This window comes from Urocitellus parryii, chromosome X (assembly GCF_045843805.1).
Source record: "Urocitellus parryii isolate mUroPar1 chromosome X, mUroPar1.hap1, whole genome shotgun sequence".
In the NCBI taxonomy this organism is placed as follows: domain Eukaryota; kingdom Metazoa; phylum Chordata; class Mammalia; order Rodentia; family Sciuridae; genus Urocitellus; species Urocitellus parryii.
This window is the reverse complement of record NC_135547.1, coordinates 69,599,451-69,625,231: the sequence shown is the minus strand read 5'-3', so window position 1 is coordinate 69,625,231 and position 25,781 is coordinate 69,599,451. Positions and strand designations below refer to the sequence as shown.

The window sequence follows — 25,781 nt, the reverse complement described above, 5'->3', positions numbered from 1 at the left end:
AGACACAAGTGTTTCCTGTTAGTAGGAGCAAGTAGGGGTAGAATTCAATGCTTTGTGTGATTTGTAGCCTGCTGTCTACTCAGGAAAACGGAAATCATTACATATTTTATTCCTTAGTTGCACCCATGATTATATACATGAAACAGCAAATAGCTTTTGTCCTGTGTCACTAAGTCAGTGTGCTTTCTAATTTCAAAATATCCTCTTCCTATGGCTCTCTGTTACAGGTGCCTTCCTCTCCCTGGAGTTGGGGCAGGGTAGGAACAGTTCTTTTCTTTCTTTTTAAAAATATTTTTTGCTTATTGATAGATCTTTACTTTTTTATTTATTTATACATGGTGCTGTGAATTGAACCCAGTGCCTCATACATACCAGGCAAATGTGCTACCACTGAGGCCCAGCCCCAGCCCCAGGAACAGTTCTTAAAATAAATAAAATTAATTAAAGTATTTCCTTCTTTAGTTGATTCAGATAGTAAAGATTTAGAAATATTTATACAGGGAACAGAAATACTGATTTATGGAATTAATAGAATTTTATTACCTAAAAGCACTTTGGAAGATTACTAGAAAAAATTAGATGGTAAGTTTCTGGACAAGCCTGTATGTAAGGCAGTCAGGATATTGCTTTTACGGGAATACCAGATTCAGCTTACATTTGAATTGTCTAGGTGTGCCTAGGCAAAATTTTGCTCAGAGTCTGTGGGGTTCCTGAATTTTTAATGTGAATTGTGGAGCCTTCCAGGAGGAGATGATACCCATCCTATCTAAACTGTAAAGAAACACTCTCCATTCATCTTAGATTCTACATAGGTGAAAGGCAGAAGGTAACCAGGGCAAGGAAGACCCCTCCCCAAGTGGCCTAGATGTCAGACCATGGTGATGGGATATCCCCAAAGGTCTAGCAACTGCTAGTTCCACTACGGAAAAATTCACCAAAAGTGCAAACTTCTTTTTTGGCTGCCATGTACATGGGTACCTGTATTCTTTAGACCCATTCATTCTGCAGGCAAATACTAAGAATGTACATATTTACTAGTCTGAAAGGGAAGATTCTATCTTGACCTCTTGGTAGCCTTTTTCTTGAATATTATGACATACATAATATTCCTCTTTCTGACCTGTGGGAGAGGAGAGAAAAATGTTGGGCAAAGATGGTTCACTTTTAGGATATTGTGGGTGTGTGGCCAGCAACTGACTTTTAGGATTCTGAGATGAAAGGCATTTTCCTTCAGGTGATGAAGAGGGTTCTTTGGTTACCAAAGTGGTCATTTATTTTCCCCTTTCATGATGCTACTCTAATCTCTGACTACTCCTTGGACCCAAAGTCAGGACAATCTAGGTTAGAATATTAGCACTGTTAATTCATTCTAGAGTTAATTCTGTAATTTTAAACAAGTGATTTTACTTTTCTTACACATTAAGCTCTCTAACAGTATTCTCATTCACGGAATAAAATCAGAAGTCCTGAAAATGTCCCAAAGAGACCCTACATGATTTTATTCCCAGATTCCATCTCCCACTCTCTTCTCTGCTTACTCCACTCTGTGTATACTGAGTTTCTTGCTTCTTTGAATATACAGGTGCCCTCCTGCCTTGGGCCTTTGAACCCATTATGCCTTGTGTTAGCCAGATTTTCTTCAAAGTGATAAAATACCTGAGGAAATTAACTTATAGGAGGGAACATTCATTTTGGTTCATGAATTCAGAGTTTTCAATCCATGTTCACTTAGTTGCATTGATTCTGGGCCTGTGATGAGATGGAATCTCATGGCAGAAAGGGTGTAGTAGAGCAAAGATGCTTACCTCATGGCAGCTGGAAAGAAGAAAGAAAAAGAAGGAGCTGTGGACAAGAAACAGTCCCTATTGGTACACCCCAAAGAGTCTACTCCCTGTAGGTAGTTCCCACCTCACACAATTTATATCACCTCACAATAGTCCCTTCAATCATAAACCCATCAATTGATTAATCTATTATTTAGCTCATCAATTAACTAATCAATCAATGATACCAGAGCCCTCATGGTCCAATCACACACCCAAAATTATACCTTTGAATATTGCTACAATGGTGACCAACCCTTCTATACATGAGACTTTGGGGGACATTCCAGATACAAACCATAGCATCAATCTTTGCCTTTACTGCTCTGCTCTTAGATATTGAATGGCTTACTCATTCACTTTCTTCAGCCTGTTACACAAATCTCACTTCTCTGATGACCCATCATAAATAGTAGCATCTATTTCACTTTTTTTCCCCATAACCCTAGCTCTCAACCAAAGGTCTTGCTAAATTGCCTTACATTTTTTCAATACATTTTTCAATACTACAGAGTAATATTCATTTCTTAACATTTATTGTGTAATAAGATCTATAAAAATGCATTAATAAATATAGGTTTTCCAAAAAAATCCTAGTTTATCTACATGTCTCAGACTATATAAATAGCCTATAACACAGACTTGAAAGATTACACAGAGAAGACAAAGCATGACCTCTATTTCTCTTAATTCCATTACATTACTGTTATATTTTACCTTATAACATTTATCTTTACCTAACAAATATTTTCTCATTTGCTTATTGTCTGCCTGCCGCTTCTAGAGAACATTTTTACACTATTGCACCGACAATAACTGGTGCATAAGAGGTAATCAATAAATAGTTATTAAGTGAACATGAATGAATGAATGGAATTTCTAAGAGCTATCATGAAGTTTCCATTGTCATATATGACAATTGCATGCAAGAACTAATATAGGGATTGCTGCCTTTTGCTTTTGCTTCCTGAATTAGATCCTCTTTTTATATGGTTATTTATGCAGATGTTTGAATCTTTGACCCTTAAACTAATTCAAGAAATTCATGTTCTTGTTTACTTTCATTTCTCTCCTCAATCTACACCTTAAACTCCTATGATTGTCTGGAGGGCATATCTACTTGAATACCCTAATACCATCTCAAGCACAATTTTTCAAAAATAGGGACTCTTGAATCTATAAAAATTCCATAATAAACATTTTTAAATGCAGCAACTAGATATTTAGCAATTAAAATGTTTGCAATTTCTCCACATGACTAGAGCAACAATAAATTTAATGAAACCTGTCTGCCAAAAGTCAACTCATAGATTAAAATTTCATAAATTAAAAAAAATTATTCACAAGATAACAAATAACACAGGAGAACTTAACATTAAAAAAAAGTAGATTACGTCTTGCTTTCTCTACCTCTACCTGCAGAAAACAGCTCCATGTTGTCAAGAATATCTTTGTTTATACTCAATTTCAAGATCTTTCTATTTCTCTCTTCTTCTGTCCTCTAGAATCAATCAACATGTCTTAAGTCTTTTTATGCTATATAAGACTCCTTCTTTTCCTTTCTGTTTTCTTTGTCTAGGCTCCCCTATTCTCAAGTTTGGGCTATCAAAATGTTATTCTATCTAATTTCTTTGTCTCCAGTCCTTCCCTCCTATGCTGTGAGATTGAGTCTTCCTAAGAACCAGCATTTCAGCTTTCCCAGTACACTTGGCTTCTGTTTTGTGAGAAGCAGCCTGCCATCAAAAGCACAGAATTTGGCAGGAAGTGGTCTGGGTTCAGACTCTTAGAAGCAGGTGCTGTTACAGGAAAAGGAAAGCTACTGTACTTTGGAATGGACCCCCAAATTAAGAAATATCAGGCTGGGGTTGTGGCTCAGTGGAAGAGTGCTCACCTAGCATGCATGAGGCAGTGGGTTTGATCCTCAGCACCACATAAAAATAAAAAACAGTGTGTCCTCCAAAATCTAAAAAATAAATCTTAAAAGAAAAGAAATATCAATATCCTCCTGCAGCCTACACATTACATCATAGTATTTCCATCTGTGAAAAGAAGAATGGACCATATGAATGGTTTGCATTGTTTTACAGTAGTGACATACATGTTCAAAGGAAATTTAGACTCAAAAGCAAATATAAAAAAATAAGTTTAAAAATAGACTTTTTATATCTCTTCTTCAGTAAGACTTCCCTTATGTCTTTCATCCCAAGGATGATCTCCCCCATTTATGATTCCTTATGACACTTATTCCACAAAATGTAAATTTGAATTTGATCATTCTCTGTTCATTATTTTATTCAGTTAGTTTATTATTAAGTTTCAATTATATGTCTTGTAGCCTCTAATAGATTGTAAATGTTTTAAGGGCACAAAATTTGTATTGCTCTAAGGACTGGGAACCACATAATAATATAGCATTTTATAGTTTATGAATCATTTAGTCCTCTTTCATCCTATTTGCATCTCAAGAAAATCCTATGAAGGTAACATGACAACAATGTAAATTCATTTATGAAAGAGCAAATTAGGCTCAGAGAGGAACTGTGACTTGCCCCAGGTCAAATGGCAGATTAAAATTTCAAACCCATTTTTCCTAACATTGGGTTTTCTGTGTGTTTTGTTGTTGTTTTTACCATCTTATACTGAACATAGTAAGGTCCCAATGAACACTCATTAACATGATTGAAAACAAGAAAAGTCAGTAGAGATCAATAGGCTCAACCTTGCTGTCAGTTTAAGCCCAAGTCTGACTAAGACATAGCACATATGCTTGACCTGTCCAACATATTTTCATTCATTTATGTCCATGGGATATAGGCAAATATCTATCATATAAATCTGTACACATCAGTTCTACTTGATACCTGAAGCATTAAAATCCCTATTCATCAATTTTAGTTGAAATCTAGATTATTGAAATCCAGCCCATCAATTTCATCTAAAATTGAGATCACAGAAATTCCCACTTATCCACTTTACCTAAAACCGAGATCATTGAGATCCTCACACATCAATTTCTCCAAATACCTGGATCATTGAAATCCTACAGGTCAATTTTGTTTTGTTGGCATTACTTGCTATCTCCTTAGCCAAAAATATCCTCTGAGACAACATAGATGTTCCAGGGTAGATGCCGCTTTTTAAAGTCCCTGTCTGGCTCTGGGAGATGTTGGTCTAAACAGCTTAGAAATCCAAAGGTAGGGAAATATCTGCCTCAACACATGCTTGTGCACATGCATTCATGAGCATGCTGAGTAGGAACAAAAGAGGGTCAGGGATGAAATGGGAGGGGAGGTAATGCATGGCTCCAGAGCATTGGTTCCCTGACATCACCAATTTGATGTTACATAGATCTGGTTTTGTTTTGTGATTCATTTTCTCCTATATTTTTATGGAGGGCACTAAGCTGTTTATGCATGCTTTGAACAAGATCTCAGGGTCTGTATCAGTACTAGCCAAGTACAGAATGTCCTCAATTATAATGCCAAGGGGTAGAAGGATTGACAGGGATCACTGAAGTAAGATTCCAACCTCTTCAATTTAGAAATGAAAAAGCCAAGTCACAGAGAAGGGATTTGTTTCAAGATCACATGGCAAAATTTTGCATTATCTTAATAATAATAATCTTTTATGCATATTAGATAATTATCCTGTGTTATTTGTGAGGGGTGTGTGTGGGTGTGGGTGTAAGAAATCTCTCCAATCCAATGTCTCTTTTTACCACTGTTACTAAGTAGAATCAAATCTTGGGAGCCCTAATTGTCTCAATTGTAAGAAAATGATGTCCACAGTCAGTATGAAGATAAGTCTTTTGCTATGGTGGGAAAAACAAGAGAAAAAATCAGGTTTTTAATTATTATGTTCTTTGTAAGATTTTTAATAACTGTGCGTGTGTGTGTGTGTGTTCATGCTTGCTTTGAGTTCAAAGTCTATTGGTTTTATGTTTAATGTTAGGGGGACTAAATTTCTGTAATAACAATAGATTTATTTAAAACAGTCTCGTCAGTCATAAAACAGGAGCATCTGAAAGACAGTTCCCTTACTATTTATTTTAATCTAGCTGTTGGCATTTAGACTTTTCCCCCTTGTGGCTTGGTTTATTTGTCTAGGCCCTTTTCTCTTCTAAGAAATTTGTATGCAGTGGATCTAGCCAGACCTCTTAGAGATCTCATGACCTGCTCTTGCCTCCAAGCAGGGTTGTAGTTAATTCAGCTGGAAAAAGTATTTTCCATTCTTTCCTTAATTTTCCTGAAAAGACTATTCTACAGTACTTCTTGATCACATTTCCTTGTGCTCAAAACCAGGAAATATTTAATGATGTCTATCTTGAAGCCTGATTTTTGCTGTTGGAATAATTTTGCTCTTGCCTGGCTGTTTGGAAACTTATAATCCATGGCTCATTATCACTATTATATTATCTTTGCCACTCAGTTGTCATTAAGGATCTGTATAGGGTTACACAGTCTTTGCTTTCTATAACTCCAGGGGGTGCCAATCACCTACATTGCAGTATGAATGGTACTCCCATGGTGTTGTGCAATAAAGTGACCCTGTGAGAGACCTCTGATCCAGAAGGGCCAAAAGGATCCCAGCTGGTTTCTATAGCAAGTGAAGCCTCTGCATTCTTCTAATGCACTTCCACTATCCTGAGAGCAGATGGGGAGGAAGTGAGACAACCCCCACATCCCTTGTATTCAGGAGCAACAGTGGTAATGGATATACCTCAACTTCCCTTTCCTCTTGTCGCCTCAACCTTCACTACCATTCCCCACAAAAACTAAGGAAAGCTCAAGAGAGGGAAAACTTCTTTCTATTCATTCTGTGTTGAAACTTCATTTTTGTTATTTCTTTACCAAAGTAATGCTCTTGCCAAGCATCGTTAGAATTTCTCTGGTAAGATAGGCTCTTTCTAAAGTAGGGGACAGAATTGTTACCTGGCAGAGTTTTGGGTTATGGATAAAAACAAAAATGTTTAACAATGCAACTTCTAACCTTACTTGCTGACAATGTAATTCTTCAAGGTCTCCCTTTTACTATTTTATGCTTAGCAGCAGCCTTTTCAACTGATTACAGATATGCTCCTTCTAGAACTGAAATATGTGACATGGAATGCAGCTAGGAACTTTAATCAATCAGAGGAGACCCCAATATTAGAGGAGCTCTCTGGCTTCTCTTTAGCCAATCAGGATTCTGGAATGGAGGGGAAAAGGGATTTATGTGGATAAATTTCCCATATGGGTGATTAAATGTCTAGTCACTGATTTTTGCTTACTTCATAAGGGAGTGACCACCTTGCAGTAAATCCTGCAGGGCAGAGCCTGCCAACTGGGGTCCTATGGACTACAGTCTTTCTTCACATGAGGAAATGTTTGTTTGTTTTGGTGTGTGACTCACCCTCAGAGTTGTGAGAAAAGGAACCGCCTCAGCAATGGTGTGGGCACAACTTAGAGTCCTGGAGCCTGGGACTCATGCCAAGACTTGCTGTTCAGCTACTAATAGGTGCATCAGAATAATCCAAGACAGGAAAGACTTATGAGGTCATTTTTCTCTGCCTAGGGGCCAGAAAAAGACTCACCATTCTCTTACATTCCTTAATCTATTTACTGGGTGATTCAGAAAGCAATATTTTCTGTATCTTCCCCCCTTTTTAGATTCAGTGACACTTTATTTGGAGTATTTCTTAAGGAAATCTGCCTCTTTCTTTGTGCTGGGTGAGCTGCATTGCAATAGATGAAATTGTCAAAAGCTGCTAGTTATGAGGTCTGCGAGCAGGAAAACTGTGAGGCTGTAAAATATAGCTGCCTTTCCCATCCTACCCTCCTCATTTAGACAAGCTCTGACTGGTTCACACAGGCACTGTCAGGAAAACGTAGCTCAGAATAAGGGTCTGCACATAGAAAACCTGGCTTAACTGGGCATGGCAAGAGGCTACACTATCATTCACCACCTGGCTGGCTTGATTGCCACCATTTTTGCAGATTAGCCTTGTTTTAATTCAAAGTGTTTTGGGGTGGAGCTTGTAGTTCCCAGGACAAAGGATGATTTTTTTTTTTCTTTTTGTACCAGGGATTTAACCCAGGGGGCACTTAATCACTGAGCCACATCCTCAGCCCTTTTTCTATTTTATTTAGAGAAAGGGTCTCACTGAGTAGCTTAGGGCCTTGCTAAATTTCTGAGGCTGGCTTTGAACTCCTGATGCTCTTGCTTCAGCCTCCTGAGCCAATGGGATTATAGGCATGTGCTACTGCACCTGACTAAGGATGATTTTTAAATTTTTTTCATTTAACTAGTTATACATGACAGTAGAATGCATTTTGACACATCATACATAAATGGAGTATAACTTCTCATTCTTCTGGTTTTACATGATGTAGAGTTACACAGATCATGTAATCATATATGCACATAGGATAATAATGTCTGATTCAGTCTACTATCATTCCTACCCCAATATCCCCTCCCCTCCTTCCAATCCAATGTACCTCTATCCCCCACCTCATTGTGAATTAATATCCTCATATCATAAAACTTTTGGCCTTTGATTCTTTGGGATTGGCTTATTTTGCTTAGCATGCTATTATCCATTTCCATCCATTTACTGGAAAATGCCATAATTTCTTTCTTCTTTAAGGTATATATACCACATTTCTTTATCCATTAATCTGTTTAAGAATACCTAGGTTTGTTCCATAGTTTAACTACTGTGAATTGAACTGTTATAAACATTGGTGTGGTTGTGTCACTATAGTATGCTGATTTTAAGACCTTTGGGTATAAACTGAGGAGTGGGATAGCTGGGTCAAATGGTGGTTCCATTCCAAGTTTTCTGAGGAATCTCCATACTGCTTTCCATAGTGGCTGTACCAATTTACAGTCCCCCAGCAATGTATGAGTGTACCTTTTTCCTCACATCCTTGCCAACATTTTTTGTTGCTTGTATTCTTGATAATTGCCATTCTGACTGATGTGAGATGGAATCTCAGTGTAGTTTTGATTTGCATTTCTCTAATTGCTAGAGATGTTGAACATTTTTTCATATATTTGTTGATTGATTGCATTTCTTTTTCTGTGAAGTGTCTATTCAGTTCATTAGCCCATTTGTTGATTAGATTATTTTTGTTTGTTTGTTTGTTTGTTTTAGTTCTTTAAAAATCCTGGAGATGAATGCTCTATGGGAAGTGCATGTAGTGAGGATTTTCTCCCTTCTGTGGACTCTCTCATCACATTATTGTTTTCTTTGCAGAAAAGAAGCTTTTTAGTTAGAATCCATCCCATTTGTTGATTCCTGATTTTACTTTTTGTGTTTTAGGGGTCTTGTTAAGGAAATCACTTCCGAAGTGGACATGGTGGAGATTTGGGCCTTCTTTTTCTTCTATTGGGTGCAGGGTTTCTTTTCTAGTGCCTAAGTCCTTGATCCACTTTGAGTTGATTTTTGAGCAGGGTGCTACACAGGGATTTCTAGTTTTTTTGTTTTTTTTTTTAACATGAAGGTATGATTTTATTCCCTTTTGACTGCAAAGAGGGTAACTTCAGTCAACACTGATAGTCAAAATTCTTCTTTTGCCTTTTTAAGTGCCAGTTTTCCCAGCACCAACAAAAAAGAGGCTATCTTTTCTCCAATGTATGTTTTTGGCACCTTTGTCTAGTATGAGATTGCTGTATTTATGCTGGTTTGTCTCTGTGTCTTCTATTCTGTACCATTGGTCTATGTGTCTATTTTGGTACCAATACCATGCCGTTTTTGTTAGTGGCTCTGTAGTACAATTTAAGTTCTGGTCGTGATGCCCCCTGCTTCATGAAAAGGATGATTTTAAGGGACACTTAAAAGGGCAAAAAAAGAACCTTACACTGTTAGTGTTGACTGCAGTTACCTTCTTTGCAGTCAAATGGGAATAAAACCACAGCTTCACATTAAAAAAAACATTGTTAATTTATTTACTTCTCTAATATATCTATATTTTTGTCAATCATCTTTATCACATTTATTTTCAAAACTCATGATACAGGAGGAATTTTCTTTAAAAATTATTCCTTGCATTTCTATTTCTTTTATAATTGATTTGTTTCCCTCTGAGCTCATGAATATGTTACACATAGCCATGAATTATATTTGTTAAAAAATCCAGACTTTATTTTGAGATAATTGTTGATTCATAGACAGTTCTAAAAAATGCAGAAATCATGTATATCTTTTACTTAATTTCCCAAATAGTAGCAGCTTTCATAACTATTGTACAATATAACATCCTGAATATTGACATTGATACACTTTATTGACCTTATTCAGAATTCACTAGTTTTATATGCACTCAAGTGTTTGTGCATGTATGGATGATAATTAAGTTATATTCAATCTTACCATATGTATCAATTTGTGTAATTGCCACCACAGATAAAATGTAGAACTATTTTACAGAAAGTATCCTTCACACAACTTTTTATATCCACAGTCACTATCATTCTGCTCTCTACCCTAACCACCAACAATCACTAATCTTTTTAATTTGGTTATTTTGAGAAGTTTAAAATTAAAATCATAAACAAAATAAAAAATAATGATTGAAAATTAAAATCACATGCTATGCACCTTTTGAAATTAATTTTTTTCAGTCAGCATAATCCCCTGATGATCATCCATGTACTAGCATGTATCAACATTTGTCGTTGTTATTGTTCTTTACACTGAGTTGCATTCCATAGTTCAAATGTGTCATTGTTGGTTTAACTATTTACCTGTTAAAGGATATTTGCACTGCTTCCATCTTTTATCTATTACAAGTCAAGCTACCATTAACAAACATTTGTGTGAACATAAGTACTTATCTGGGATAAATGTCCATGAGTTTAATTGTTGGGTCTTGGTAATTGCATGCTTTCTTTTTTACTACTGTCAATTTTTTCCAGAGTTTCTGTACCATTTTGTATTTCCATAGCAATATATGAGTGATCCAGTTGCTTCCCAATCTCCCAGCATTGTGTGCTATCACACATTTTTATATTTGGTTTTGGATATATTAATCCACATTGATAGGTAAGTATTGCTATTTCATCATGGTTTTAATTTATGTTTTCCTGATAACTAATGATGTTGATCATATTTTCATTTTCTTATTTGGCATCCATATATCCTCTTCAGTGAACTGTCTGTTTATGTCTTTTGTAGATTCACTTTTGTCTCCTTTCTCTGCTTAATAAGTTTGTATAAAATCCTCGAATGTCTTCCATAATTCCTTCCCTTCCCAAACAACTTAGTGGCAGAGATGTCATTAATAAGGACATTTACTTGGTCCCATCACTCTCTTTAAACATCTATTTATCACCAAATACAATCATGCACTGCAGAGTGACATTTTGGTGAACAACGGGTTGTGGTCCCATAAGATTATAAAGGAGCTAAAAATTCTTATCATGTAGTGACATGGCCATGATAAAGTTATAGTTCAATGCATTCCTAATGTTTTTGTGTTGTGGTGATGCTCCTGTAAACAAATTTGTTGTACTACCAGTCATATAAAAGTATAGAGTATAAACTTATATAGAGTATAAATACTTAATAAACAACTTTGTAACTGATTTATATATTTATTAGATTATAATTTTATCATTATTTTGTTTCATATTTATGAAAAAGTTTATTGTAAGCTACTATATTATACCAGTAGCAGCCTCATACATTTCATGTTTACCACATGCCCTGATTGCAGAGGTCACACTAAGTGATTGACCTATACCACCTAGTTTTGTGTAAGTACTCCATGATGTTTGCATTACTGTAAACCCTAATTAATATAAGTCTACACCTGGAGGTCTAAAGAAATACAATCCACAATGTTAGGGGAGAATCAAAGATGAAATTTCTACTAATTCTGAAAGTACACATTAGAATATATCAACAAACTTCAGCTTTCTACTTCAGAAAATTGTTGTCCCCTATCTTTGGTCCTCCCTGAGAGGCTCCAACAGAGGCTCCAAGAAAGCCTCTTGGCTTAGGTGTGACTGTATTTTAAAATGATCTGTCTAGCTTCTATTTAGAAATAAGATTAAATATGGGGGCAAGAATGAAAGAAACAGGAAGCTAGAAAGATATGTGATGGCTTACTTCCATTTACTCATTGGGATATAAAAGCCAGTCACAAGATTCTTCCTGGGAAGATCTTCAAGCTCTTATCACAGAATGAGTTTTAAAATTCTTACACTTTCATTAATAGTGGCCTTCTGCAGGAGCCTATTGAAATGAGGGATCAACGTTTTTGTAGTTGGCCATAAGGAATTTCAGAAAGTTGGGTAGTCCTAGAGCTGTGGACTAAAATTGAGTTCTTTATGGCTGGGGATGCAGCTGGACATGGGCTATAGATTTAGTGATCAATCCCCAAACTGCCTCTATCAGAAAGCATTAACTAAGCTACAGATTTGAAGTACTACATCTTCTAGGGGGTACTTACTCCAGCTGGAATTTCTAATCAGCCCCTAGGAGATCTTTGTACCTGTGGCTAAGGAAATGAGCATGAAAAAGTAACCTCCCTTTGTTTTCTAGTATATCTGCTATCTTATGTGATCAGATAAGCATGACAGTGCATGTAAACTGTTGAGTGTGGATGCCTGACATTCAATAAGACTCAGGTCAAGTCTTCCATCTGACTTCTATTTGAAGGAGAAATATTTATTTAAGTGTATTACTGACCTTTGCTATACTTCTATAATTGTCATGTGGTAACTTCAGGCACAGAAAAGAAAAAGAAAAAAAAGAGCTGTATGGAGACAGGAAAAGCAGCATCAATGACTAAAAGAAAATCAAAAGATAAAAACTTGAGAGCAGAGAGCAGTTTGTGAAGTTTCCTAGGATGATGTAACTAGCAGAAATATCATCATACTTCTCTATGTTCTAGGCATCTTCAGCCTCTGTAGGGAGTGTAGGGCAATCAAAGACAGCCTCTTTGCCATTACAAAGAGAAAGATGCCCTCTCTGTCTGTGGTATTTGAACAAAGAATTGAAGGAAATGGGGGGAATGAGCCAAGTAAAGAGGTTGGTAAAGAGTATTGCAAGTAAAAAGAATAGTGAGTGAAAAAGCCCTGAGGTATGCTTGGCTTGTCGAGGAAAAGGAAGGAGGTCAGTGTGACTACAACAGAGTTAACAAGGGGGAGAAAGATGGCAGAAGAGTTTGTAGAAGTATCCAAGACCACATTCATGAGAGTAGTGGTTTTCCATTTTTGGCTGGCCATTAGAATCATGTGGGGAACTGTGAAAATCTCAAGGTGCGGGTCTCACTGATAAAGAAGAGTGATTTTGCCTAGGGTGTGTTGAGGGAGAAAGATTTGATTTTTTTTCTACCCCCCCCTAGGTGATTATAATGTGCAGTTGGTTTAACAAGTTCCTATGTAGGACCTTGAAAACCTTTTTAAGGCTTTACTCTGAGTGGCAGAGGAAGAACTGGGAGTGAATTTTGAGCAGACAAGTGACGAGATTTGACTTATGTTTTAAAATGATCTGGCCACTGTTTAGAAAATAGACTGAAATAGGGGACAAGAATGAATGAAGCAGGAAGCTAGAATGTTAGTGTGATATTCCACACAGAAGAGTGCCTGGGATCTAGGTGGCTACTGATAAAGATGTTTGGGATATAGTATCTGGCATGGGGCTCAGAATGGGAGGAGAAAAGCTAATTGACCTTGACTTTGAACTCATCTGTAAGCCTCTAAAGATATGTGGTTTGCTGAATTTAAGGACAGAAGTCCAAGGTTTCTGTGATCCCTACAGAAGTAGCTAGGTAAAATCACTCCTGCAAACTTTCATGGCCTGAGGATTTCATACTAGAAGCCTGAAGTTATCTTGGGTAACCATGCTGCTAATAAATCAAGTACTAGGGACTTGATTCCTCAAGAAGAGTTGGGGAAGTCCTTAATTCATTCCCCTCCCCCCAGGTCACAGGCATATGGTCAACTGCCTGTAGAATTTTGTGGCTTGATTCCTGTGAAATAAATATCTTGTCAGACCAGAGAAGAGAAAACATCAAAAGAAAGGACATGTGCAAGAGGGCCAGGTTTGACCAAGCAGCAGTTTTCCATTGATTTCTATGGTCCTGTTCTTCATGGAATATAGCAGGGCATCAGGCTTGGTTTCCTTTGTGGTTTTCTGGCAATGCTGGACAGTTGTTCGGAGATCAGAGAGGGTGGGGTAACTTACCATTCAGAAGAGAAAGCTAAAATAGAGGGACTACTTCCAGGACTTTACCAAAGTCTCTCTCAGGGTTAGCTAGGTAACCAAATGTGAGGTTGACGAAGTATGTTATTGCCTCCAATTCTGTACTGTTGACACTAAATGTGTCTTGTTGTCATCTTCTACTCCCAGAACTCTCCAATGATGCCACCCTATTGTAATGAGCCTTCACAAAAAGAGTTGACAGGCCCTCATTGAGCTCTCTCTGTAGAACTGGGGTATAGAACCATTTCCTCTTCCCTTACCTATCCCAACCTATTCAACCACTTGCACACAAGCCTTTCTTCCCTAAATTATAACTGAGGATGCTATTTATGCAACTAAGTCATTTGTTTTATGACAAATTTGTAAAATACCCTCAGCAGTCCATTCCCATGGAAACAGATCTGGAAACAGCTCTCTCCATTACTAAAACACCTTTCTCAATGACAATTTAAATGTTTTGGGAAAATACTTCATAATATCTCACCTTTATCATTCCTACTGAAAATTTCTTCTCCAACTCAAAGTACTTTATACTTGGAAGAATGTTTTGAAATAGCCTTGCTTTGCTTTCTTATTTTAGAGTATATAGGGAAACTCAAGTCCAAACAAAGAAACTGATGTTCCCAAAGTCTTTTACCATTCAGCAACAGAGCCAATACTAGAGCTCAATTCTCTAGGCACCTAAGCCAAGATTCTTAACACAAAAAAAAATGTCCTTTAAGATTTTGAAGCAAGTTAGTATCCTATATAGCTGTTTGCAGGAGAAATGTGTGATCTGACTGCACAGGTAAATGTATCTAATTACAGAAGGTGGAGATTGGAGTTTCATGGAGTGTGGACTGCTCCAATTATGCTTAACCAGGGAGGCTAAAATACCATGCATATGTTTCAATGAGTGTCAGCCTTGAATGGAAGGTACAGGTATAAATCTATTCTTCAGGTAACAAATGCACTACTCATGACCCAGATGCCAATTCCATAGTCTTCTTAGGGTCAAGGAAAGTGCAGTGACCTTGGAGGGAAGAGAGGGGAAAGAGGGGAGGTCAATATTATCAAAGGCATTTGGTGGGTGCTTATGTTTTTGCGCATGAACTTACATGAGATATTGGGCCCAGTCCAAGATTCTCTAGTCACCATAAGCAAAAGAAGATATGTTATAGTTGCATCCTTCTTTCCCATCCTCCCTCTTCATGCCAGTGGCTTCAAACTGACAATGATTTCTTCCAAGCCCTTCTGTGGAGCCTCCCTCCTGTTAGCCCTCCACTCCTTCCCCATTCCCATCCCCCACCACAGACAGACTGCAGCATGGCCCTTCTCTGCATCATCTTGGCAAGATGCAGCATGACTTTCAAGCATGGCCCTGCATAAAGTTAGTGATGAATGAATTAGGAGAAACAGCTTGGGCTTTGGCTAGCAGAACAGGCTGCTGTTTGGGGAATATCAGAGGTTTCTAGATAAGAGTCTGGCTATCAGACACATGATACTGGCTAGTATAAGCCTGAGTCACAGGCCTGCAATTCCTTTCAGGGAGGAAAGTCCAGAAGAGGCCTTGCATTTCTTTTCTGCAATTAATACTCCCTAGTCTTCTTCCAAGAAAATGAGGAGCTGAGAGCGTATGGAGAAACATTTGGCTGAGTTGTAGGATTTCCACTATATAGATGGTCATAATCAGTTTAGGATCAAGCCAAAAAAAATGGGCCAAGCCAAAAATAAATCAGACTGTTAAGATTTATTAGTAAAATGGAGACCCTTCTTATAATTCTGGTTTCCTCAGATGGCCAGTTGTATTTATATCTACTCTTTTTAAAAAATCTCTACTGAAATAGAATGCACATATCATAAAATTTGCACTTTTAAAAGTATACAATTTAGTGTTTTAGTATATTTGATATACTACCATTATCAACTTCCAAAACATTTCCATCACCCTAAAAAGAAACTCCATGACCATTAGCAGTCACTCTCCATTCCCTTTTCCTTCTAGCCCCAGGCAAGTACTAATCAGCATTTTGTCTGAATGGATTTGCCTTTTCTAGGTAATTCATATCAATGTAAGTAAGAAATATGTGGCATTTTGTGTCTGACATCATTCATATACCACAATGTTTTTAGGATTCATCCATGCTATAACATGTATCAGTATTTAATTCCTTTTTTTAATATTTATTTTTTTATAGTTGGACATAATACCTTTATTTAACTCATTTATTTTTTAATGTGGTGCTGAAGATGGAACTCAGGCCCTGCACATGCGAGACGAGTGCTCCATCGATGAGCCACAACCCCAGCCGCCTATTTAATTCCTTTTTCTGACTGAATATTATTCTACTGAAGAGAGACACCATATATTTGTACTAATTCATCAGTAAAGGGGCATTTTATTTGTTTCTATTTTTCCCTTAGAGTAAAAACTGCTTTTATAAAACTAGGAGTGAAATTTCAGGTTGTAACTCCATGTTTAACATTGTGAGGAACTGTCATACTGTACATGAAAACATATTTAAGTATGGAAAGGTTTGGATTCATTTTGTGTATTGATTTAGTGAGTATCTACAAAAACCTATTCTCTGTATATGGAGATCATAGGAGTCTGAAATGCAATGCTCAGCATTTGAGACTTTATTTATGAAGCAATGGAAAACCATTGTAAACTTTTGCTGAAACATATCCGTATGAGGTAGGTGTTTTAGGAAACCAAACATTGGTGCACTATTTTTCTTTCCTTAGGATTTCTGTTCTACTGGATAGAAAATGGAACCATAGAAAGTTGGTAATGTGAGAACACATCCTGTGAGGTACTCTGTATAAGGTGACTGAAGTAACCATTACCAGAACAGAGGAATAGAGATACATATATCTGCATGTACATGGGGATGTGTCATCTACTTTCAATAAAATTAAAATGTACTGATGATCTTCTCCAAGTGCTATTATTTCCTGAGTTTCATTTTCTGTACCTACTTCTACCCTCACCATCACTGATGCAGGTTTTCTTCATCCATCATCAAAGTATAAAAGTAGGGCTGAGGCTGCGGTCTAATGAATATTTGTTTACTTCTCAAATGGTTATCTCTCCTGGGGAAGTTTGAAAGACAAGATTAATCTTTATGTTGAGGACCTGTTGGGAGGCAAACAGCTGGATGAGATAACCTCTTGTGATTAAGATTTCAAGGTTTAGATTTGCATATGGGCAGAGCCTAGAAAGGTTCAATTTGTTGCTGTCTCCTCCCTCATTGCAAAGGCTGTTATTCAGCGCTGATGTTATTATTGTTGTTGTTATCATGGTGATTATGATGAAAAGAAATAATTATAGCAATCAAATATGTTTTCTTGTTGAATATGGTCAATATTGTGTCTGCCACTATATATAGCATGTGGGAAAAACTGTCCCTCTTTTTGTAAGCCTCCAGTCTAGATTCACCATGATAAGTCCTGTGGAAAGAGTAAATAGGCCAGACCCTTTCCCTAAGTCTGGTTAACCACCAGTAATCTGGTTCTGCCTCCCACAAGGGTAATGGACCATACATGACAATAGGGCATCTGGGATTCACTATCTTTCTTTAATTTGGGGAAGGGAACAAAGACTACAGAGCCCCTATTATGGGTCAGGCATAGATGAACACATTGAAACCTTTCTGAAATATTGTACAGGTGTTCTTCTTTTATGTCCATTTTATATATGAGGAATACTGAAACTCCATGGTGGTGAAGCAACATGCTCAAGGTTTCTCTACCAGTTTTGAGTTCTCCAGGTCCTCTCAGTCCTTCCATTAGATATTACATACACTGCCAGGAAGACTAGGAGCAGGAGGAGGCAGTGAGGGGTGGGAAAAGAGAAAATAGAATGAGATGTAAGGGAAGCCCCAGGCCTGACTTCCCATGAGACTGACAATCTGTTCTGCAAGCCAGGACCTAAGTGGCATCTCCTTGGCAACATTACAGGATAAACTTGTTCAGGTCCATTCACTGGTAGTGAAGTCTTACATTTTTGTCTTTAGGAAGAATTTTGAGGAAGTCTTAACTAGGGGAGTGCTGCCTCACACAGCTGCCTCCATTGCACTGGTATTTTAAAAAGAGTGTGTAAGTGATTTGTGTGGCTGCCCCCCCCCCCACCGCATATTATACAGTTTTATTAGCATAATTGCCAGGTTGATTATCCTAATCTATTTTAAAACAGGGGTGTGTCCATTAAGACTTCCTGGAAAATTCTAAAGTCAGTGGCTTTCCCTTACAGAGCAGGAGCAGGGCTCAAATGCGGGGTTTTCCAGTCAAGAGGCATGACCCAGAGGAGGCAGACCTTCCTAGTTCTAGTACATACCTTGAAGGAGGTAGGGAAAGCACCCATTCAAGTTGCAGGGCCCACAGAACTCCAGCTGGCTCTTTTCTCAACTGCCCCAGGCTTGTTGATTTGAATCGTAAGATTATAGCGCTAATTAAAAAAAAAAGGTCTTTAAAACTGCACACTGTGATTAATATGTAGGGACTCTGCCTTCCTGGAGGTATTGCAATCGCTGCAGAGAAACCGATAAGTCCATTGAACAGATCCGGGAAAATGATTGAGGACAGTTGTTTGCGCCCTCACCTTCCAGTCCCCGGCAAGCCTGCCCCGCTTCCTAGGAGTGTGAGGAGGTTTTCCAGGAGGGTGTCGCGCTCTGCGGGGAGCTTGGGTGGCGGGTGCAGGTGGCCTCTCTTCGCAGCTTGCAAAGAGGTGGACCCCTTTGCTTTTACCACCTCATCCCTGCTCGCTGCCATTTACTCCTACCCGCTCAATAATTAGGCTGAGGAAATATTTGGGTTACAATTCCGAGCTTGGTTGACCGAGGTGGACTGCACGACCCCAGTAGTCAGCGGGGTGCGGCTGGATTGGCTCTCCTTCGCATGGTGTGCACCCTGACTTGGGCGCCACAGCTCCTACCTTCTCCGGAGTGGCAAGGTCGCCTGAGACCGCCTCTGAGGAGCGCGGAAAGGACCGTGTGTTGGCCTCCAGCCAGCCTCCTACTGGCTGGCGGCAGTGTTCCGACCCCAACTTCAGAGTTGTGGCCCCTCCCCTCCCCCTGGCGTTCGCCTCTGTGGCTCCATCTTCCGCCAATTGTGACCCACAGAATCCGCCGCCCCGACGGCCAGTCGCTGGAGAGGAGCAGCGGCCGGGAGCGGCTCAGTCCAATGAAGGCCTCCTTGGTCCCTAGTTGGCGCCGCGTGCACCTCCGCGAGCGCTCCCAGGCGCGCTCATAAACCTGCCCTGGGAAGCGACTAGCCCTCCCCTCCCGAGGGGCTCCGCAGGGGGCTAGGGACCATCTAAACCGCGCAGAGGCTCTCTTGCTAGGAGGGCTGCTGAGGCAGAAAACAGCCGTGCTTCGTCACAGTGGGACTCCCTCTGAAGCCACCACCGCGCCAGAAGCCTCCAGCTAGCACGCTAGCCAGGCGCCCCGTCGTCAGTGGCTCTGTCCGGTTCTGGGCAAACAGGACTGTCGCCTGCTTGCAGCCCCGCCACTTTGACCACCCCGTGGCACAGCGTGGTGCAGCGAACACAACTGTGGTGCGGACTCACCCACTAGCTGGTCCAGTGGTCCGACGGAGCGCTACTGCTCCTTCTTCGCTTCTAGCAAGGTAACTGCGAACAAGCTACCCGTTCCCTGCTGACTTCATGCGTACACCGGCAGAGGAAGGGCATGATTTTGCCATCAGCTCCTGGAAATTGGTAGAGACCACAGCTACTAGGGAACCCTGACAGGGATGGCTGGGACACGCCAGGGTAGAGCAGTGAGCATGGACGCCAGCCTGCCACAACTCGGCCCAACAGCCAGTTTGCATGGGTCACCAACCCAGTTTATGGATTTGGGATTTAGGATTTTAGGGGATGGAGTAGGGAATTGAGGAAGAAAGGAGGAGATGGTTGAGGAATTCAGGGCAGGGGTGGGTAAGCTGCCGCTGGCAGCAAAAAGCCATTGGTTTCTCTGAGATCCAGGACCTCAGGCTGCAGGAAACTTCAATGTTGTGCCAAGGTGTTGAGCTACTTCTCGGAGTGCAAGGAGGAGGCTGGGTGCCACAGGGTGAGTTCACCTCTGTTAGGCCAACTCTCTAGGGAAGGGCACAAGTGTCATCTTCCAGTAATGTTATGATTTTGTGGAAAGAAAGACCATATCTAAGCTGCCTTTATTTAGAAAGATGAATCAGGTGTGCTGGAGGGCAATTTTGCAGTGTATCAAGGTGAGAGAAGGGAGGGGGACAGAGGAGCTCTCTTCAAATATCTGCAAAGGTATAAGAAAGTATTGTTTGTTCTGTGTGGTACCAGGAAGGAGAATTAGGATGGGTCAGAATTCAACAGGATGGGTACCAGGGGAAGGATTACTGTAAGAAAGCACTTTCTAATAGAGAAGGAGGAGGAATGCTTTTACTATGTGTTGGACACTTTACCGAGTACTCAGCATAAATTATCTCACTTACCAATTACCATCTGTTCAATGATAAAATGGCAGGGAGGTAGTGGGGCCCAGGTCATTAAAGGCTCTTAAGCAAGAAAGATGTTAAATAACCACCTGGCTTCCGTGTTATAGATGATATTCAGACCTCATGTGGGAATTTGTGTTATGTGAGTAAGAGGTGGATTAAGGGGCTGGGGGATTAATTCAATGGTAGGATGCTTGCCCAGCATGCTTAAGTCCCTAAGTAACATTCCTAGTATGGCCATAAACAAACAAACAAAAATCATAAATTAAGGGATCAGTCATCGTGCCCCCCCCCCCAATGGAGAAAGCCTGAGACTCTGGGATCTCTGGTCCAGACTGCTCACTGTATGCATTCTGTATTCATTTTTAAGGCTCAGGCTTGGCAAGAAATAATTACACTTAGGCAGCTTACAAAAGCTGCTTCTCAGGATAACTACTAGGTTGGCTGAAATGCACATTTAACTGTAGAATAATTGTTCAACTGAACACCTAGAGGGATATCTGAGCTTTTGAAAGTCCAGATTGTTTCAGTGTGGGCAGCTGGAGCCACCTTCCTTTGACATGAAGAGGACATGTGTAATGTGTGTGTGTGTGTGTGTGTGTGTGTGTGTGAGTGGGGGGATGCCTGGTGGTCAAAAAACAGGATGTTTAAAACAGAAAAATAGGACCCCTGCTTTGTGAAAGGAGAAACTATTCAGGGAGGCTGCAGTTATTCCATATCTCATGTTAAGACGATTTGTTGGAGCTGAAAGAGGCTTGCTCAAAGGAATTGAGAGGTTGTCACTTACAGGTGATGTGACATTAGGGAAGTCTCAGCACCTTTCTATGCCCCAACTACCCTATCTGTAAAGTCAGAAAATTAGAATTTTCTTGGCTATCTCAAAGATTCCTCTTGACAGTGTCTACCAATGTCAAATGATCAGCAAAAATAAAAACAAATGGGGTTGGATGTCTTGCACACAAACATTTGGGGGAGTTATAGGATCAAAACTCCATAATGTATTGAAGATGGGCCACCTTCAGGAGCAGTGCAATCTTGCCACCTTCTTTCATGGGCTAAACCGTCACTCTAATATCTATCCACTTGAGCTAGGCTTTCAATGACTACAGTTTTTTCTGAACAGCCAAGGTTCTGAATGGTAAAAATTAAGGGACCACTTTGAAGTTGCCTGCATTTTCCTATGGTAGCTGCATGGCTTTCTGTTCACTGCCAAGGTAACTTGGCTTGTGGCACAAAAATATGGAGTATCTGCTGGTGGGATGTATTATGCTGAGCAATTGGACAAGAGTATAGAGAGGAGTAGTAAAATAAGCTTCTGCTCTTTGAGGGCTTCAAGTCTGTTTTGGGAAAAGTAAATATACTGATCATATTGTTAGGCAGAAAGACAGAGTACATTAGGGGTACAGAAAAGGCAGGAGCTTTGCAGAACAGTAAAAAATATTCTAGATTGGTAGTTTGGTAGTCATGTGTTCTAATCTCTCATTGCTACCTAGGTGGCTCAGCCCACCCGGTGAGGCCTGCAACTTTAAGGCCTCCTAATATTTAATGAGCATTTCCAGTTTGGGTGAGTCCTCAAGATATATTAATGGTTGGCCATGAAGGATTCTTGGTAACATTTACACTAACAATGCTGAATGCAGAGACTGAGGCAGAGCTTTCCTGGGCAAATGAATAGGAGGCAAGGAGGTGCTGGACACACCAGGGGCACCTAATGACTCATGTAACTACTGAACCAACCAGGTAATATAGAGATCAAGGTTGCAAAGGAGGCCTTTGAATACTATGCCCAGGTGTTCTGGACTTTTTTTCTTAAAAGACAATAGCAACCATGCCTGAATTGTCTGGGAGTTGTTGTAGGACAAATAGTCATGAGACTTAAGAGCTTCCTGTAATGAATTATGTTTTACCCAGTTTCCATTTTTAATCTGCCAATTTTCAGGCATTCAAGGACAACTTAAGCAAATGACTTGATGATGGTAGACAGTGCCTACCAATGTCAATGGAGAAGAAACATGATAGAGTGTAGTAGTCTATCTTTGAGATAGCTGCTGGGGAACTGGGCATGGATCTGGTCTTTTGCTAGGAAAAAGGGTGACTGGTCAGTGGATTGAGTGTTATCCTCATTGCCTGTCTGAGGCTGATGGACAGAGATTGGGGGGAGGGAAGAGAAAGGGAATCTCTTAGATCTTGTGACTCATTAAGAAAAAGAGTTTGAGACTGCCAATGGGTTCAAGAATGGATCCAGATTCTTTATTTTAATAGTTCCTCTTAGTTATATAAGAGGGTAAAATCCATTCTGATAAAATTATACAAGCATAGGATATATTTTATTCTAATTAGGATCCCATTCTTATGGGTGGGCATTATAGTGGGATTCATTTAGGCATTTTGTTATGTGTACATAGGAAAATTATGTTAGATTCATTCTACTGTCTTTCCTATTCCTATTCCCCTTCCCTTACTTTTGTTTCCTTTTGTCTAATTTACTGAACTTCTCTTCTACCACTCTAGCCTTTTATTGTTGTTTAGCTTCCACAAATCATTGAAAACATTCAACCTTTGTTTTTTGGGGGATTGGCTTAGTTCATATATCATGATAGTCTCTAGATCCATCCATTTATTGGAAAATGTCATAAAGTCACTATTCTTTATGGGTGAGTAAATTCCATTGGGTATAAATACCACAATTTCTTTAACCTTTAATCAGTTGACGGGCATCTAGGTCGGTTTCATAGCTTAGCTATTCTGAATTTTACTGCAATAAACATTGATGTGGCCATGTCACTGTAGTATGCTGATTTTAATCATTTGGGTATATGTCAAGGAGTGAGAAAACTAGGTCACACTGTGGTTCCACTCCTAGTTTTTTGAGGAATCTCCATACTGCTTTCCAGAGTGCTTGCAACAATTTGCAGTCCCACCAGCAATGAATGAGCATTCCATTTTCCCCATATTCTCACCAACATTTATTTTTATTTGTATTCTTGATAATTGCCATTCTGCCTGGAGTGAGGTAGAATCTCAGTGTAGTTTTAATTTGTATTTCTATAATTTCTGGAAAAGTTGAACATTTTTTTTTCACATATTTGTTGATCATTCATATTTCTTTTGAGAAGGATCTGTTCAGTGTGGATCCAGATTTCTAAGTTGGAGCTGATGATATTGAAAAAAGTTCAGCCAATCATACTTAAGAGATGGAAAGAAACATGGTCTTGGAGTCATGAGAGTGGTTTGATTAAAAGTTGATCTGGGGGCTGCTGTTGTGACTCAGTGGTAGAGTGCTTGCCTTGCATGTGTGAGGCCCTGGGTTAGATCCTCAGCACCATATAAAAATAAATAAAATAAAGGTATTGTGTCCATCTACAACTAAAAAAATTTTTAAAAAGTTGATCTGGAAGATTCAACAGATCTTTTCCAGCTCTAAAGGTCTATGAAACTATTATGCAATTTGGAACCTCCATGGATAAGTCTATTTTAGACTCAGAGACTTTGTTGAGAATTGAAGTAATAAGGATAGGAACTATTTTGAACTGAGGGCTTAAAAAACATCTTAATATTTTAGGTGGAATTAGGTGGAGAAGAGAAGGGATCAGAGGATATATATAAAGTTATCCCCATTTTGTAGTTTCTGGGGCAGTGGCCTTGTGTTGCTAGATATTGTTGTCTTTGGAAAATTATATTCTTTCATCCAAGGCTGCTGCTTTGTAGGTCATATCAAAGAGATGAATCCTTTGGATATTTCCCTTTTTTAACCCCATTTTTTCTTTCTCCTTTCTTCCCATCCTCCACCAATACTTTTCAGATTTTTAGTGGCTATTACTCTGCCTAGAACACCTGACAAATTGTGGCTTTTCTTCTCTTTCTACGTGCAGAGAGCAGTTCCTGAGCTCTTTCTTTTGTGTCTACCAAGAGAACACCTAAATCATTTTCATCTTCCCTTTTCTGGTACAGATGACTGGAAAAGATAAATTATCAATAAATAATAGACAAATCAGTGACACATGTTTAATAAAATATTGGGACATTAAGTAATGTGAAAATATGTGGTAAATAATCCCAAATAAACACAAGTACACAAAATAAAAGTAAAGAAAATTTAGTTTTATCCTTATCTCCATTTTAAATTTTTCTTCCTAGAGACTACCACAGATCACAGTTTTCTGTATCTTCTTCTAGTCCTTTTCGTTTGTGCATTATATATATATATATATATATATATATATATATATATATACACACATTTATATACTTAATAACATTATTTATTCTTTTTATTTGTTCTTTTTAGTTATGTATAACTATTTTCACATATTTGAACAAACAAAGAATATATCATTTTCTAAATAGGATTCTAGTCTTGTGGCTATACAAAATGTTGAGATTCACTGTGGTGTATTCATATATGTACATACTAAAGTTATCACAGATTCATTCCACTATTTTACCTCATTTTTTTTCAGGTACCAGGAATTGAACTCAGGGGCACTCAGCCACTGAGCCACTTCCCCAGCCCTATTTTGTATTTTATCTAGAGACAGGGTCTTCCTGAGTTGCTTACCACCTTGCTGTTGCTGAGGCTGGCTTTGAACTCGCAATCCTCTGATCTCTTTCCTAGCTGCTGGGATTACAGGTGTGCGTGGCACTTCATTCTTTTTAAATTTAAATACATTGCACTTTACATTTGATTCTGCAATTTGCATTTTTCCACAATGTATATTGGAAAACTCTTTACATCGATGTATGAAATTGCCTCATCTTTTAAAGCAGCCGTGTAATATTTCATAGTATGAGTATGCATTAAAACTTTCTTTCTTGGTGGAAGTTTAGGTGATTTTCAGCTCTTCCCTGTGGCATACAGAGATTTAGGGTATTTCTTTTATTATTATCTGTGAACATGTGACCACCTATTTCAGCAGAGAAAATTCCTAGAATCTGAGTTATTGTGCCAAAAGTGTTATGCCTTAAAATGCAGCCTCCCTTCCCAATTTCCATTTTTATTATGGACATTGTCAAACATACAGAACAGTTTAAAGAATTTTATAGTGTGCACCTATATATCTACTACCTAGATTCTATCATTAACCTATAAATTTATTTGCCTTATCATATATACATGCATTCATTCATTTATACATTCATCAAGCCATCTTTTAATTCGCACATATATTATGAATGGAATAATATATATGACAAATATATAATAATCATATTTTCTGTACTATTCTAGAGACTGAACATATGAAAATGTTTACTGGCAATTTATATTTCTTTTACTGTAAATTGTCTCTGCATATTATTTTGCCTATTTGTGACTT

At 38.8% G+C, this 25,781-nt stretch overlaps 1 protein-coding gene across 1 annotated transcript in view; it reads left to right on the top strand.

Annotated features, from left to right (window-relative positions):
• Positions 1-19,545: 19,545 nt before the first annotated feature.
• Arhgef9 (Cdc42 guanine nucleotide exchange factor 9) overlaps positions 19,546-25,781 on the top strand; it is a 342,442-nt gene continuing 336,206 nt past the window's right edge. Inside the window, exon 1 of the mRNA XM_026412344.2 lies at positions 19,546-19,626. The gene's annotated coding sequence lies outside the window, so the exon portion shown is untranslated. The remainder of the gene's footprint in view (positions 19,627-25,781) is intronic.